General features: G+C 48.9%; 1 protein-coding gene across 1 annotated transcript in view; it reads right to left on the reverse strand.

Moving 5' to 3' along the window:
* Positions 1-17,375, reverse strand: part of FRMPD1 (FERM and PDZ domain containing 1) — a gene marked incomplete at its 3' end in the record, with an annotated part of 66,438 nt that extends 49,063 nt beyond the window's left edge. The window contains exon 1 of the mRNA XM_079789637.1: positions 17,301-17,375. The remainder of the gene's footprint in view (positions 1-17,300) is intronic.
* Between the last annotated feature and the right edge of the window lie 456 nt (positions 17,376-17,831).

Consider the following 17,831-nt stretch of genomic DNA (forward strand, 5'->3'; position numbering starts at 1 on the left):
GGGAAATTGGAATAACAGAGAGAGAAAAGGCATAGATAAGTCTCGAGTGTCTGGTCTGGATGCCTGGAGATGGTGGTCCTTTCACTAAAGGAGAAAACACTGGGAGAGGGCAGGTTGTGAGGAAAGATGAAGGGTTTGGTTCGGAACAGCTGAACTGGCGTACGGGAGGACCATTCATGGATATGTCCAGTAGACAGCAGAAATAAAAACTAGGTGGTCATCAGGTTGAAACCATGAAAATGAATGATTATCCTGAAAGGAGCTGCATATCAAAATCACTGAGGTCCTTTAAATGACACCAATGTCCAGGTTCCACCAGCCCAGAGACGGGGATTTAACTGGTCTGGGGTGGAGCCTGGTCAGGGTTTGTTAAAGGAACTATAATTGTAATGTGCAGATAGGGTTGAGCACCACTAGGGTAGAAGGAGCAGAACTACGGAAGGAATGAACAAACCCTGAGTGGCACTATCCTTTCCGGGGCTGAAGACCCAAGAAAGTTATGAAGTAAATTGAGAAGAAATGCTCAGAGAGGACTGAGAGCAACCAGAGGAGCCGGGGAGAAGGAAGGTTAAAAAAGGTTAAAAAAGGGAAACACTTTGGTGGTTCTCCCATCAGTTAAACTAGAATTATCATTGACCCAGAAATTCCATTCCTAGGTATATACTCAAAAGAGTTGAAAGCAGATGTCCAAACAAAAACTTGCACATGAATGTTCATAGTGACACTATGCACATAGCCAAAAGATGGAAACTACTTAAAGGTTCATCAGTGGATGAATGGATGAACACACTGTGGTATATCTATACAATGGAATATTACTCAGCCATAAAAAGCAATGAAATACTGACACGTGCTACAACATGGACAAGCTTCAAAAACATTATGCTAAGTGAAAGAAGCCAGACACAAAAGGCTACATGTTGTATGATTCCATTTATATGAAATATCCAGATTAGGTAAGTGCATAGAAACAGAAAACAGATTAGTGGTTGCCAACTGCTCAAGGGAGAAGGGTATAGGGCAGTGATGGCGAACCTATGACACGCGTGTCAGCACTGACACGCGTAGCCATTTCTGATGACACGCGGCCACATGCCGAGGATGAAACATTTGCTGCTCCTGAGGATGAAACATTTGCGACTAGAGTCTTGGAGTTAGTTTTTTCCTCAAAGTGACACACTACCCGAGTTATGCTCAGTTTTTTGGCGAAGTTTGACACACCAAGCTCAAAAGGTTGCCCATCAATGGTATAGGGTGTGCCTATTTAATGGAATTAGATAATGTTAATGGTTGCACAACATTACGAATGCACTCAATGCCACTATACTGTGCACTTTAAAATGGATTTTTAAAAATAAATTTTGTTATATATATAAATTTACCATATATTTACACACACACAAAAGAATATGTGATCATTCACACCAAATCAGCCAAGATAACCCAAAGATCCATCCTGAAAAGGGACCACAGCCTTGCAATTGGGACCTTCATAACACATTCTCCCTGGAGCCACCGACTGCTGCACAGCCACACCAGGCAGGGCTGGACCGGAAGCCTGTTAAGGCCTTTCCAGTCCTAGAGGTCCTTGAGGGGCTAACTGGTTTCCTCTGTGCCAAGGGCAGCACAGAAGATGGCGCCCAAGGTCTCACGGCGCGTCCATTTTATGGTTGTCATATTTATTCTGTGCCCCAGCTCCAGCCGGTTCTGTCCAGCCGTCTTTGGTTAAAGTTAATAGCAATGGCATTAAGTCAGTAAGCCTCAGAGCATCCCAGGGAGGCAGGTCACCCTCAAGCACATTATCTCCCCTTAACAGATGGGGAAATGACGCCACAGGAAGATTAAATAACCTGCCCAGCCTCAACAGCCTGCCACAGGTGGAGCACGAGCCAATCCCAGCCCTCATGCCCGCTCGTGAACGTGAACGGAGAATGCTCTGGATAAAGGGTCCCATACAGTGTGGGTGATTTGCACAACAGAGGTGAAAAAGAAATAAGCACAGAGGTGACCCTTAAAAACACTCCAACGGTCTCTTTCCCTATGTCTCCCCAGAACGCCATGAGAGAAGGATGGTTTTTATTTTTATTTTTATTTTTAAAATATATTTTATTGATTTTTTACAGAGAGGAAGGGAGAAAGGATAGAGAGTTAGAAACATCGATGCGAGAGAAACATCGATCAGCTGCCTCCTGCACACTCCCTACTGGGTATGTGCCCGCAACCAAGGTACATGCCCTTGACCGGAATCGAACCTGGGGCCCTGGAGTCCACAGGCTGATGCTCTATCCACTAAGCCAAACCGGTCAGGGCGAGAAAGATGGTTTTTAATACACAAGTCTTAGATGAGAGTGGGTGTGGGTGTGGGTGTGGTCCTCAGAGGGTGTGGGTGTGGATGCAGTGACAGGTCAGAACAGGCCTGTGGGCAGCAAGTGGCCTCAGGGACTAGGATCAAAGGAAGGGCCAGGCCAAGCAGGGTTCTATCGGTGACCTCTGTCCTCTGTACCCCACAGGGCTCTGCACAAACTGGTGACCTCTGGCCTCAAATTATGTCCATTTCATTCCTTTACACAATTGAGCGCTTGGACATCTTACGCGGGCAAGTCACTGAGAAACACATATAGATGAACTGGACTATCCCTGCACTCTAGAAACTTGCAATATCATCGAAGAGTATTCATCAATCTCTAAAATACAAAGTGAAAATTAGTAAGGACCACAGCAGAGAGGCTGGTAGAATATCTGGGGACTGAACGGTGGGAGATCACATCCAGCTATGGATACAGTAGGGGGATACCAGAGCAGGCCTTGTGTAAGAGGTGACCAAGCTATGAAGAAGAGGCAAGTGAGCCTGCAGGAGTGGAGAGAAGGGCACTGGGGCAGTGGCTGGGGAATGGCATAGGAAATGCGAAGAAAGGACACGGCACAGAGCTACACTGAAGACAAGTTCAGGAAGAGGGCTGAGGGAGACAACGGGTATGTGAAGCAAGGTTGAGAGATTTATTTAGTGTAGGAACGGCAGGGAGAAGCCAGAACATCAAAGGTCTTAAGTGTGGAACTAAGGAGGTTAAATTTCCCCCCTAGCGACATTGCTCAGCACTGTAGCTTGTTCACAGTAGGCACTCAAATGTTGGTAGAGAAAAATGCAGAAAGGCAATTTAATTTGTGGGAAATACAGGACAACTGAGAAACAAGACACCAAAATATTGCCTCAGTTTTTAAAAACCAATTAATATCTAGTCAATACAACTCCTAAGTTTATTTTAACTATCTAAAATATATGTTTTATTCTGCCCTAAATGGAGACCAAAAGTTGCCATCAGCTTCTCACCCAAGAACACTGTGAAAATTAATGATGAGGTAATGTCTGTGAAATGCTCAGAGCTCTTTGGAGATGTGTGGCAAAAGGCATCGCTAGAATTAATATTTAAAGAGATTCTACCCAGCTCTGATCTCTTTTTCTGCAGACTAATGTTACGTCCACAGGATAAGGTGGATGCCAGATTGGCCTCTAAATAAACCTTTCCAACAGACAGCGCCCAAAGCAGGTGTCTTCTCCTGAGTCCCTTACATGTGGCTGATGAAACCACCCCAACAAAGCAAGAGTGATTTCCTACTTGGCCATCCAGGTTTATCCAAGGATGCGGGGGGCAGAACGCATCAGATAGCAAAGCAAAAAAGATTTCAAATGGCGGTCTTCTTTGGGACCCCACCGGTTAAGCATGAGTCCAGTGAAGACTTCAAGGGGAATAATTTTAGCAAAACCCACATCCTAAGCCAGTTAACATTTTTAGGCCTAACGTGGTACCTAAGAAAAGAGGAAATAAGAATAGCTCCGTGGGCTCAATTACAAATGGAGTGGCAAAAATAATTTCAAAAGTTCAAGGGGAAAAAAAATCAATCTATTTCCTTTCCCCAAAGCTTTCACTTCTATAAATACACTCACACAAATGGACCCAAGACCACTCTTCCTTCTGAAAACACTACCTGTCTGGAATTTGCAAGATAAACAATGTGTCCGAATTGCTTTCAACCCAATGAGACTCAAACAATGCTCTCCAATGGCTTATCTCTTCTTCTTACGTAACACTCATCTCTTCCCCTCCCACCCCCCCACCCCCCCACCCCGATTATAAAGGTAATATATGTGCTTGGTAGAAAATTTGGTAAATTTTCTTCCTGGAAAAGAAGAAAATAAAAACGTATCCACTATACTCCACAAGTTGCTAATTACCCTTCTAGACTTTTGGGTGAAAATACACATTTTCAACATAATTGGGAACTTACTATATGTACTGGTTTATAGCCTGATTTTACTCTTAAAACAATTCTCCTGCCCCTTTCTTATTCTACAACATTCTTTTTCATATAACTAGGAGGGCCGTTTGTAAAGCTATCGCTGGACATTTGGTTTACTTTAGCAATGTCTGTGTTACAATGGTGAGATAAGCATCTTTGCATAATACATCTCTAGTTATTCGCTTAGGATGAATTCCCAGGAGAGGCACTGCTGGGTGGAAGACTGCACAAGTTTTTAAGTCTTTAGATTCGGCCAAATTGCCCTCCAGAAAGGTTATCCCAGGCTCACTCTCTCAGACAATGGGAACGCTATTTCCCCCAACTGCGCACTGGCCCCTGATTTAGTAGAGTTATTAATGAGGTGCTGCTGCTTTTATTTGCAGCTTTATGATTACCCTGGAGGCAGATTTCCCCCCAAATGTTTAGTGTCTACGGTAATTGTTCCGAGTATTTTTAAAATTGTGTGCATCTATTCACTGGAAAGCCAATATCCTACTCCCTCTCCAAAGGTATGTACCCAACCCGCCCCTCAAGAGCAGCCCAATGCCCCCCTTATCCCCCTCCCCCCTCTCAGCAGCTGCCACCCACATTTTCACTTTGGTGCCCTCCACGCCATTCTTAACATTTCACAGTCCCCGTAGTTAGTCAGACTCAAAACCCAATAGTCAGTCATTTATTTTCTCATCCTTTGGTTCCCCTGATAGCTCTTGGGGGTCTGTAATGCTCCAGGCGCGCCATACTAAGAGATAAACAAAACACCGTGAAAAGCCCAGAGCGGGGGAGTTAACGAGGCCCAAACTGCAGAAGTAGACTTGAATTAAGGGAAGACGTCGAGAAACGTGGAGTTTTACTGGTAGGTGAGGGCACAGAGCAGACTAGGCAAAGGTCCTGAGACATGCTACAAGTGTCATCTTTTGAAGAACTATTTTCATTATTAAGGCATGAGAACGAGGGGCTAAAGATGAGAATGAAAAGTTAGTTCATGCTGAATTCACCTGCTGTTCTGCTCTCTTCCCTGCACCTCCACTCTGCTGGCAATCCCTGGCCCTTCTCCAGTGCAGACTCCTCCAAAAGCCTTCTGGAGAACCATCCTCACCATCCATCTCTCCACACTTCTCTGCCTGTGGGGTGGGGGTGGGGGGGTGGGGGGGAGAGGAATCCTGGCACTCACACCAATCTACTCAGCAATCCCCAATGAATAGATGGCTTTGTCTGCTGATTCCTGGGTATATGTTTTATCAGTCGAGCTAGAAAAGAAACTTCTAGATAGTGAAACTTTCTCTCACACCCCTAGCCTCTCGACATATGGCTAACTTATAATAGGCAATCAATAAAAGCTTATAGGATCTAACCAAATTAAATTGGGTAGAATAAATACAAGAGAAGGCATGAGAGTGCACAATTTGTAACTATCATTCAGACAACTGGGAAAATGGAAACTGTCTTTGAAAATTAGCTCTGAACACAATCGTGGCAAAAGATAGATGAATTCTCTTTAGGCATGTAATTCTACGTCTACCTAGACATTTCTCAGTGAGGCACACAAATGGTACTTGTTAAACGGTGCTGCACATCCCAAGAGCTCTGTGAATAAAGGTCAATATATTCTGGAGGTTTGGATTTTTTTTTTTTCTTTGCAGAAAGGCAGGAGGAGAAGAGAGGAAACAAGGTCCCTAACCTGCATCTCTGCTGGGGTTTTCCAAGTTGATCATTCCAATTCCAAAAGGAAAAATTCTAATGCCACCTGGGAGGAACCAGCCTCCATCATTCATTCTTTCATTCAGGCAACAAGCGTTTTTTGGGATAATTCTTCCCTGAAGGCAAAGAGCCCATTCATTCCTCAAATGGCTAGTCTCTCCCTATTCTGGTTTGGATTCCTCCAGCTCTGGATTCAGCCCCTACCATAGCACTCATCACAATGCTTTCCTTGTTTGTTCCCACACTGGGCTGTGACCACTACAAGGCTGATGACTGTTCCCTATCCCTATGTGCCCCGGGGCCTAGAACATCACCCTCCACATCGTGGATGATCAACCTATGTTGTGAAATTAAATGGTGCCAGGGCTATAAACGACCTTAGAAACAACCCAGTCCAGAGACAGGAAACTGAGGCCCAGCCAGGGGAAGTGACCTCTCCAAATACACACAGAGTTGGTGGTAATTCGCAGATGGAAGTCAGGAAGAAATCCAGGATGCTAGCAATGCTCAAGGAGTTAGGAAGCTGAGGGGCTTAATGGAATTTGGAAAGGATGATGACGACTTGGGGGAAAACCAAGACTGAGTCTGGACAGTCCCTAAGGCATGGAACAAGTCTTTCCTCTCTTCTCCATGACAGCCCTTCAGATAATATAAAAAGGAAATGAACATTTATTGAGTATTTACCACGTGTAGGTGGAAAACAGCGACCGTATCCTCCACGTGATCATATCCTCCACTCAGAGATAATCAACGAAATAAGAAAGTAAATAATGTGCCCCAGGTCACGCAGCTAGAAAACCCAGGTTTGACTGAGTAAAAAGTCCAGCACCTTCTCCTGCACCTCACTGCCTCTCTGACCCTAGTCCTGAGGCTACATGGTGCTAAGGAAGAGCAGCTGGACCGAGTGAGAAAGTTCAGAGGTGAGTGTGGCCATGACCCAGGACAACGGGCAGCAGCTCCAGAGGCTGGACATTAGTTCAGCAGCCTTCCCATCCTCTGAAAGCAGAGAGAGCAGGGGCCATCCCTCCTTAACACGAGGCTGACAGGCCAGCCCCACTTCAGAAGCAGGTATAGGACAGAGACACAGAGGCCCACATTTGCCCTTGATTGAGCTAGGACACCACTGGTGTTGGCAGAGAGTAACAAGGGCAGCTGGGAGCTACATGCAAGTAAGGCAGTCACCATAGTCACAGGCCTTCATTTCTTCAGTCAACACTGTATGATCAGGACCGAGCCCTCTTCTGGGCTCTGGATTGAGTGAGCAGCAGGGCTCAGCCCAAGAGAAGCTCACAGTCAAGTGGGACTGGTTCCACAGAAACACCCCGTGACCACACGACCTGGAGGGGTTATCTTGGAGGGACGAGGGGGCAGGAGTGGGAAAGCTTCCCCAGCCTGGAAAAAGACTTCCCAGACAAAGCAGGATGTTTTGACGTGGGGATATTTCCAAGCAGTTGCATCGAACAAGCCGTGGCAAATGGAAAAAAATCGCTGTTCTTTAAACCCAGAAGCAAAATGAGAAGCAGAGATCTCGAACTGCTCCAGTTCCCTGGTCGTGGGGCTCCAAGCAGTGCAGCTGGAATATCTACCTGCCTTACTAGGTGATCCTTAAGGTCCCTTTCAAACCTGAGGCTCTTCCAGTTCAGCTCTGATTGGATGGCCAGGAAGAGGACAATCATGGGCCCTGGTGGGGATACATGGAGGGCACCTTTGGGTGTACTGCTTTATTGGAATTTCCCCTCTTTCTCTCTCTCTTACTCACCCCCTAGGGCTCAGTTTAAATGTCAGTCCCTCCTGGAAGCTGTCGACAGGGCAGGGTCTGATTCACCTGTCTTCTCCCATCTCCTCCCACCTCCATCCCTAGGCAGGCCTTTCTTAGCAAAGCACCTTGAACTCTGTGGAGCAGAGGCCAGGAGGATGCTCTGGACAGGTGTGAGGCGGTAATCCTGGAGCAGCAGTGACAGCCACAAGCAGAGTTGGGAGCTGCTCGGTGCAGACCCTCTCAGGCCACTGTTCTCCCTCTGCTTACCCCCGCTCCATCATCAGCTTCGCCAGACTCAGGAATATCAACTGCAAACCAAGTGGTGCCCACACTTTTTGAAGAAAAGTACATTTTATGGTGCATTGCATTTGGAGAGCCCATTAGCTAGCAGCAGACTGAAGATCCCACTTAAAGAACCATGGGCCTAGCCAGCATGGCTCAGTGGTTGAACATCGACCTATGAACCAGGAGGTCATGGTTTGATTCCCTGTCAGGGCAGATGCTCTGGTTTCGAGCTCAATCCCCAGTAGGGGGCATGCAGGAGTCAGCTAATCAATGATTGTCTCTCATCATTGATGCTTCTATCTCTCTCTCCCTCTCCGATGAAACACAAAACAAAACACATAAAAAAATAGGACTTGCCCTAGCCAGGTGTCTCAGTTGATTGGAGCATCATCCTGTACACCAAAAGGTTGTTGGTTTGTAGACAGCACCTGGGAAGGCACATGAGCATTTCTTTCATTATTGTCAGCTTAATCCAGTGGCATTGGCAGAGCCGTGTCCTGGAAACACGCCTTGCCAGAGGCAGAAGTGTTGTCAGCTTGACCTTCAGCCCAGGCGCCAGGGGGTGGGTTTCGTTATCTAAATCCAGCCAAGCACCAGAAATGAATACAACTCGGGCCCACCCTAGAATGCACATAATCTCCTTTGTCTTGACTTTTAGTAAAACTTCCTGGTTTTTGCTGTATAAAATAAACACGCTGTATTGGCTCAGGGTCCCTGTCTCTCCGTTAGAGGACAGTGGTCCCACCCAGTCCCAGCTTTCCCTACTGTATTTGTCTGTCTCTTTCATTTTCTCTACTCAGGAACCTGACTGCTCTCTAGCTGAGCTGGACTTGGAAAAGAGAGAAATATTTATATAGGTTTGATTCCTGGTCAGGGCACATATCTAGGTTGTGGGTTCGATCCCCAGTCTGAGCGCATAGAGGAGGCAACTGATTGTTTCTCTGGCACATTGATGTTTCTCTTTCTCTCTCCACCTTCCTCTCACTTTATAATCAATAAGAACATTTCCTCCAGCTGGTTTGGCTCAGTGGATAGGGTTTCAGGTTCAATTCCAGTCAAGGGCACATGCCCAGGTTGTGGGCTTGATCCCCCGGTAGGGGGCCTGCAGGAGGTAGCCGTTCAACGATTCTCATCATTGATGTTTCTATCTCTCTCCCTCTCTGAAATCAAAAATATATAAAAAATTGATTAATTTTTAAAAAATCATACCCTCGAGTGAGGATTAAAAAAAAAAAGAACCTTGGAACTTCTGAAACAGGCTAGTGAAAGGGCAAGAAGGTCACACTACAGCACACTTCAGGGCTGCAAAGCAGCATTTCCTAATTTTATTTTATTTACTTATTTTTTTTACAGAAATAAATATGTGTTTGGGCACTGAGAACATAAATAATTTCCCTCAAGTTCAATGAGCCAATCTCAGACTAAATTAGAGGGGAAACACAAGGGCATTAAGTCTTCCTCTGTGTCCCTTCTCTGGCTAGAGCACGTTTACTGTGGTATCTCCCTTAAGTCTAAGAATTGGTAATGAATATTTTAATAGCCACAGCTTCTCCTTCCCATTGATAAAAACTCCACTGACTAGCTAGAGCATGCTGGTGAAAATGAGAGAGTGGACCAGCAAGACCCGTGTTTCCTTGGGCAGCCTAATCCCTGAGCCCCTCCCACATCTGTGAACAGGGACGATTAGAGCAGCCCGGCATCCTCACAGCAGCAGCCAGGACACTACAGGAAGAAAGAGACACGAAACATGCAGAATGAAGACCTGAGGCTAGTGACTCCAGAGAGCTGGGCTCAAATACAATTGAGAGAAAAGACAGTCACATAGGTGGAGAGCAAGTGGAGATCCCAAAGGCTGAATGGCAGCCCCTAAAAAGTATGCCCACACCCTAATCCCAAGGACGTGTAAATGTTATCTTATTTGGAAAAAGGATCTTTACAGAGGTAATTAAGTTAAGGATCTTCAGGCAGGAGTTTATCCCAGGTTATCTGGGTGGGTCCTAAATCCCAAGACACCTGTCCTTCTAAGAGTGAGGTGGAGCGAGATTTGACACAGACACAAGAGAAGGAGGCAATGGGACCAAGAAAGCAGAGACTGGAGTGATGTGTCCACAAATCAAGAAATGCCAGAAGCTAGAAGAGGCGAAGAAAGGATGCGCCCCTAGAGCCTCCAGAGGGAGGGTGGCCCTGCCCACACCTTGATTTCAGATTTCTGGTCTCCAGAACTGAGTGAGAATACATTTCTGCTGTTTTAAGCCAAGGCTGTAGTGATTTGTAATAGCAGCCACAAGAAAACCAATACACCACCTTGAGAAGTAATTGGACTGATGAGGAATCTGAGTCCCAGAGATGGGGCTGAGTCGCCCAGAGCCACTCCACGTGAGCACTGGTTCGGGACACCCTCCTCCACAGCCCACGAGGTCTCTAGGACACCGACATGCATGCAGCTCCCCAGCGGCCCAGGATACAGCCCATGGGAGGGCTTGACAGCAAACTCTAGGGGGACCACAGAGAGCTAACGGGGCCTCGGCTGTGCTAAACAAGGCGAGACTCTGACGTGAAGCTGCTGTGGTCCTCCCGGCCGCCCAGGCCCCACCTGCACAGCTGTGTCCACGCTTCGCCCTGTCCTTTTCAGGGCACTGCATACACTGAGGCATTCTGACTGAATAAGTGAAGACTGGGGACCTGCTCCCTGTCTTTGAATGTCCCCATGGCTAAATGGCTGTCCAGGGGAAGAAGACATGGATTTTTGTGTGAGGCTTCAAAGGGCGGAATCAAGGCCAATGGGGCAGCTACTGCCTGGAGGAAAGGTTTGGTTGAGCACAATGAAGAACTTTCTGATAATCAGAGCCCAGTGACAATGGCATAGGAGTGCCTCGGGGATTGGCGGGCCTCAGCAGAGAGAGGCTGGCTGTGTGGGGGAATTCCTGAACCAGACAAAGGCAGCTCTTCATCCTCTCCGGAGCTGGCGACCCTGTTTGAAGATCCGTGACTGTCAGCTAAAATATCCTGTAAAACATCCTGCGTGGATCTAGGTTTTCGGAATATAGACAGGGAATGCTCTAAGAAACTTACTACAGAGCTTTTGCAAAGAACTAAGTACTGCAACTACCCAGGAGCGAGCTCAGGGAAGAAGTGATTATTTCTTCTTGCCCCTCTATACAAAATGTCCCCCGCCCCCAGGAAGAAAGGAAGAGGAAGAGCATACATCTCCATGTGAACGCCACCCTCTAACCTGAGCGGGAGCCCACAGCACATGCCTCAGAAGCAGAGGAGCACTGGGCAGCCTGGGCTTGAGCTCCTTCTCCAGGGAAAACCAGAGAGAATAGAGACTCCAGCTACCAACGGAATCATTTCCATAAGAAGCAATAAATGGCACCCTCATCTTTATTTCAATCATTGCTTTTCCTTCTGATTTCTACATTTGGAACAAAGGAAACAACAAAGCAGTTAACTCAGAAGCTTAATTACATGGATGCTCACAAGTGAGCCTGTGTTTTCGGGGTCGGGGCTGGTATTACTATCGCTGGTCGTGACACGGTCTAGCCCACCCCCTACGTTCTGGATACGCAGAGAACAGGAAGCTCATTTCTCATCTGCCTGCTCATCTGTCTTCTCTTAAGTCAGAACCTCAGAGAACTAAGCACCGTTGCATCCGGATGAATTCCTCTGAAGCTCTTTCCGTTCAGGATTTTGAAAATTTGCCATGTTACCCTTTTTACTGAAGCGGCCGAGCTCAGATCATTCCTCAAGAGAGGTCAAAAGCACATACTTTCATACTTTAGATTTACCACCATATCTTTTTCAGCCGTAATTAGTGCTTTCTCTCCCTCCTCGTCGCCCTCCCCCCTCCCCCCCACAAATAATCAGTGTTAAGCACACATGTCATTTAGCAGCAGCTTCTGAAAAGATCGAAGGCCTGACCATTTCTAACCATTGGCAAAAAGGTCTCCAAACATCAGGCGGGTCCTTGAAAAACAGTGTCATTCCGTTGCAAATAATGGCTTACTGCCCTCCCATCAGTTGGCCAGGCACCAAATCGAGCTTCCCACTGTCCTTCAGGCAGAGAGTTAACTTTATATTATCCGAGCCGCATCATGTCATCCTAGTTACCCAAACAAATTTAAGTCTGTGTTATCCTGCCTCCGTGAGTGTATATGAAGGTTGGTGTATATCTTAGACTACAGTAGAAATACAGCTACAGCAGCTGTGCATAAATCAAAATTTTATATACTGAATGGTGTTAAGTACACAAGCATGCTTGGTATTTGAAAGCTTTCCATACCAGACCTTTGGGTATGGTGAAGAATCCTTGTATGATATAAACAATTATTTCCAAGTTTATCTAGCTTGAAGGTTCAAATTTTATATATTTTTTAAAATAGGCCTTATTGAAAAGCTGAAGTCAAAATTCAGACCCATCTCTGGGGTTGCATCAACGCTTCATCAGATGAAGGACCTACATTCCGAGGCCTCTGGATGCTGCGAGTGAGTTCCGCTGAGAACCACAACCCCTGAGCTTCTGCATGTTGTTTCTGGCTTGACTCAAACCAGATCTCAGGAAAATCACAGGCTTTTGTCAATCCAATGCAGCAAACACATACTGAGTTTGCACCAGGGCGAGGCTCTGGGAGAAGGGCTGCAGGGTGAATCCCGCCCTCCCAGGGACTTCTCAAGGCCATGGCCACATACACAGGTGACCACACACAAAATCCTTCAAGGTTAATGGTGATGGTGTCTCCGTGAGAGGTACTAAGTGTAGTGGGAGGTCAGGAGAAGAGGAAAGACCTGGGACAAGGGCATCTGGAAGATGGTTCCTGGGGCAGATAGGATATGAGCTGAGCCTTCGGCAAGACCACCAGGGCTGAGGCACCGGCCAGGCAGAGGGGCCAAATGGAGAAGCAAAGGCCTAGAGACCTGGGGGTGGGGGGGAATAAGTGTGGTGGAGTGGGTGAGGGAGGAGGGGGCCTGAGGCACTGCGAGAAGGGAGGCAGACAGCCCATCAGCTCTGCCCAGCTGAGGACTCTGGACTTCATTATCCTTACACAAGGGACCCGCCGAAGGTCTCTGGGCCACACTTTAAAGAAAGAGGTTCAGAGAGAGAATGGAAGTCTGAGGACATGTTGGAGAAAGATTTAAGAAGTAAGAATGACATGACTGAGTGACTAGATTTCAGTAAGGAGGGATCCAGAGAGAGGGTAAGTTCTTAGATGACTATGCTCCCCTGCTATGGAGTTTCCAGCCTGGGACTGGGAGGGGGACGCTGGCCATCAGTCCCACAGGGAGAGGGCATGGCTAGCTTCGGAGGTGGCTCTATGGGCTCAGCCCTACCCATGCTTCCCCTTTGCATGTTGAGCACCTCCAGGGACACTACTCTTCAGGCCTTGCCAACGAGAAAGGGGATGAGGGAAAGGAAGAAAAGGGGAGTGGGGAGAGGGACAGAGAGAAAAGGTGGAGGAGCGAGAGAGGGAGGGTAGTTGATGAAAAGAGAGATGAAGGGAGAGAGGGAAGAGAACCTGAAATGTCTATAGTGAATGCCCCTAAAGCAGCAGCAGCAACAGCTCACCACACCACTTGGGGCCTGATTTTGCAGGTGAGAGTGCTAAGGCTGAGAGTTCCTTTTCAAAACTCCTAACCATAGTATGAAAGGGGCAGATAATCTGCTCTACAGTCTCCCCCAAAACCATAGGGATAATGTCTGTGCGGACAGCCGGTCTGGTCCTATAACACCCCAAACCCTTTCGGGTCTGCAGCCTTCACATTTGCTGTTCCCTCTGCCAGGAACAGTGCCACTTACCTTTTATTAGGTGCTTACTACACACCTGGCACTATTCTAAGTACTTTACATACATCAGCTCATTTAATCCTCACAACAGCCCTGTCAGGTACGGTTATTAGTCCAAGCATGCCTCAGTGTTTGAGTGTCTATCTATGAACCAGGAGGTCATGGTTTGATTCCCAGTCAGGGCACATGCCCAGGTTATAGGCTTGATCCTCAGTGTGGGCAGTCGATCAATGATTCTCTCTCATCATTGATGTTTCTCTCTCTCTCTCTCTCTCTCTTTCCCCCCCCTCCTCTTTGAAATCAATTTAAAAAAAAGAAATTGAAACCTAGAAGATTAATTAACCTGATCATCAATATATTTAGTTGTTGGAGGGACCAGTATTCAAGCCCAGGTGGTGTGGCCCCAGGGCCTGCCTTCTCCTGCAGAGCTGGCCTGCCCCTCCCTTAGCTCTTGTCCTGACTGGCTCCTTCTCTCCTTTGACTCTCAATGACTCAGACAGGCCTTCCCTGCCCACCCTCAAGGGGAGCACCCTGCCTTATCTTATCTCACATTACCCTGCTTTTTTCCTTCTTCGCTCTTAGCACAACCTGTAATTATTTATGTGTTTACTTGTTTATTGTGTTTCTCCAACTAGAATATAAATCCAGGAAGGCAGGGATATTCCCTTTTGTTCCCGTGTATTCCTGGAGCACCGAGAATAATTCTCTGGCACAGAGTAGGTGTTCTATGAATAACTGCTGAATGAATAAATGAAGTACAGTATCGTGGATGCTACACAGGGTCATAAGGTATTGCACCACCATCCTTTACGTCCTCTCCTGTTCTCCTTCCTTGGACACTGCAAATCCCCAGCAACGTACACAAGGCAAACGGGAGCCAGCACCTCACTCCCAGTATATATGAACAATGCTGATATATTTATAACTGTGTCTGGCTGTCAAATCCCCTCACCTGGGTCCTTGAACAGGTAGTGATAAGCCTGTGGGAGACAGGGACTGCGTATTCCAGTTAACCCCTCTGTGGCCTTCCAGCACCTAACAGTATTTACAGGGCATTGGCGGCTGTTGATGTCAGTGTCTGATCTGAGCACCCTCCAAATAACAAAAAGCCCCTGCCCCTTGAATGAGAAGGCACCTTGAATACAGAGGACACTGTCACGGGAATTTCATGCTGATGGTGAGGTTGCTAAAACAAAAAGTACCATGTGATACCCCAATGGTGTCTAGCAACATTTATGGAGCTTGCCCCTGAACACCCCAATAAAAGGTGTTATCAAACTCCCATTGTAAGCAAACACTCAGGCACTTTTACAAACATGATCTCATTTAACCCTGTGAGTTTGGAATTACTAGCATTCCCCTTTTACAAGTGAGAATAGTGAGGCTCAGAGGCGCGATCTCCCAGTGCCAGTGTGGATTCAAGGCCAGGCTCGGAGCCTCCTGCACCTCTGCTCACTGTCCTCTGCTTCGAAGTGCCCTGCCTTCTCCTGTGCTTCCACCAGACTCGCTGTTCTCCATCTGGGCCCCGCGCTTTCCGGCCTCTGAAGCTTGGCTCGGACCAGTTCCTTGACCTGCAACGGCCTGTCCACCTGTTGAAATCTTCTACTTCCTTCTGCCTTCCATGGTGCAGGCTTCCTCATCTCCCCCATTGGAATCCACCCTCCCCAGTGTTCCCAGAGGTCCCAAGTGTTAATAACTCCTGGCATGGCCTGTGATCTAACCCTCTTCATCCCTCCCTAGAACTGAGCTCCTTGAGAGGAGGGCTGATTGGTATTCTCCCTGTTTGTGCCCTGAATGAGTGCGGAATTAGTGTTTGCCGAACCACCGGAAAATGAAGGACATAAAGACCGGTGGCCTTCGAATGCATCTGCGAGATCAAAGTTCTCTGGACAAACCAGCCTCAACTACGGAGCCCCGGGCAGGGAAGGCCAGCATGTACCGCAGCTCTGCCATTTTCCTGCTCCCGTCCCGAAGCCCTCCCACTGGTGTTCTGATTTCAAAAAGCTTGAAACTGAAAACCAGGAAGTCAAGGAAGGAAATAAAATAATAAAATCACTTCCATAAGAATCCTTTCGTAGTAATGGATTTCACCCACACACTGGGGAAATGACTGTTGCAGCAGCAGGAGGCTATGCCATTGGGCAAAAGAACAAAGTTCACCTTCTTGGAGGAGCTAACCCCGAGCTTGTTCCGCTGGGGCTGCACCCGCACTCACCTGTCCGGGAGCACATGCGCTTGCAACGCTGAGGTGGCTCCCGGCACACCTAAGCGGAACACCCACCACAGGATGCCTGCTGTGAGGTGATTTTATATCGGCTTGATTGGAAAACATCTTGACCGTCGCTTTAGACTTAGAAACAAGCAGATGCTGGCCTCTGTGTCAGGACTCCTAGAACGGTGCGTTATTTCTTCCCCCAAGCAACTATTTTGAGATTTTTATTAAGATAACTGACTCACAAACAGAGACGCTTCCTGATTTATAAGCCACTTTGAAAACAAATCATTATGCGTTTGAATATTTTATGATAGTCCAAAGCACTAGCATTCACAAGTACTTGCCATATCTATTTCGGGATTCCCAAAGTAAACTGCAAATGCCTTCTTTATTTTCTGAACGACCATAAACGCTGCCCGTTAGCAAGTTCTGGGTGGATTCTTGGTGAAATATTGCCTCTACCCACACTGACCCTAGCTACAGATTCTACCTCTCCAGATTTACAGCGGAAGGACCTCAACCCTCACCGAGTGCACACTCCCTCCCTCCCCCGCAACACCAGTGGGGGGACTCGCCCAAGGTCACACAGTCAGTGGATGGGCAGAGAAGCCACCGAGAGCCAGGGACCCGACGCCCAGCCCTGGCAGCATCGAATATTCCCAGAGGCTGACTCAACAACCCTTCCTAACGCTCAGCCAAAGCTGCTGCGGGTTTGCAACCTGACCCCTGATACTGACTGACGTGGGTCCCAACATTCCTCTCCACCGCCACGGAACCCCGGAGCTGAGACACCCCTGGACTCACAAGATGGCAATACAGGCATGGCGCTTCAGGTGAGGTCCCCGGCGAAGCCCTCCTGGTCCAGGTGTGGGTGAGACCCGGCAGGGCAGGCTGGTCGGAGGTCACTCGGAAAGTTGGCGCTGGCCGTGGCCGCACCTGAACCCAGGTCTCCTGCCTCCCGGTTTGCCGCTCTTTGCACTACATCATGCAGATCTCGAAAACTTAAGCCACACACCGATACTGTGTCAAGACTTAACCGTCGCAGGCCCCGAACGAGCCCGCAGAGGCGCCCCCGCCCAGAGTGGGGGCAAAACGACTGGAAGCGGTTGCGGGTCACCCGGGGCCGGTGGTGCAAGCTGAGCGCACGGCGGCGGCCGGCGGCGCGGAGGAAGCCGCGCGGCAGGCAGTGTGCAGATCGCGCAGGCCCGGGGCGTGGGGACCAGCAGTCCCCCCAAAACTTTGCGGCGCCGGGGCCTCGCCCTTACCTGCAGAGGAGGCGCCGCCCGCGCGGACGCGGACCCGGTGCTCTCGGCGAGGGGCGGCCCCGCCCCGGCGGCGGGCTCGGACGCGTGCGAGGCTCAGGCAGCAGCGGCTCGGCTCCGGATCGGCTCGGGCTCCGCCTCCCGCGCACGCTGCAGCCAGGGGAGGAGGGGGGACAGGGCCCCGCCGTGCCCGCGCCCGCGCCGTCTGGCCGCGGCAGGTGCTGAGGCTGCAGCTGCGCGGCCGCCAGCTGCCGGCGCCGCGACCCCCGCCCCGGGGGAGGAGCCCCGCGCGCCGAGCCCCGGGCGCCGAGTCCCGCGCGCCGCCTCCGCGGGCCCTGGAGGTCCCGGCCCGCCGCAGTGGGCGGTCCCGCTCCCACCCGGGCCCTGCCTCTGCCGGCCTTCCCCAGCTCCCCGCCTGGGCACGCAGCGTCCGCCTCGTACCCACAGGGAGTCTCTGGTCGGAGAGAAAGAGGGCTCCCCAAGGTCACGCAGACCGGCGGCGGTGGGGCCAGAACTGGAACCCAAAAGAGTCCC

The sequence above is a fragment of the Cnephaeus nilssonii genome, assembly GCF_951640355.1.
Source record: "Cnephaeus nilssonii genome assembly, chromosome: 14".
Taxonomy (NCBI): Eukaryota; Metazoa; Chordata; class Mammalia; order Chiroptera; family Vespertilionidae; genus Cnephaeus; species Cnephaeus nilssonii.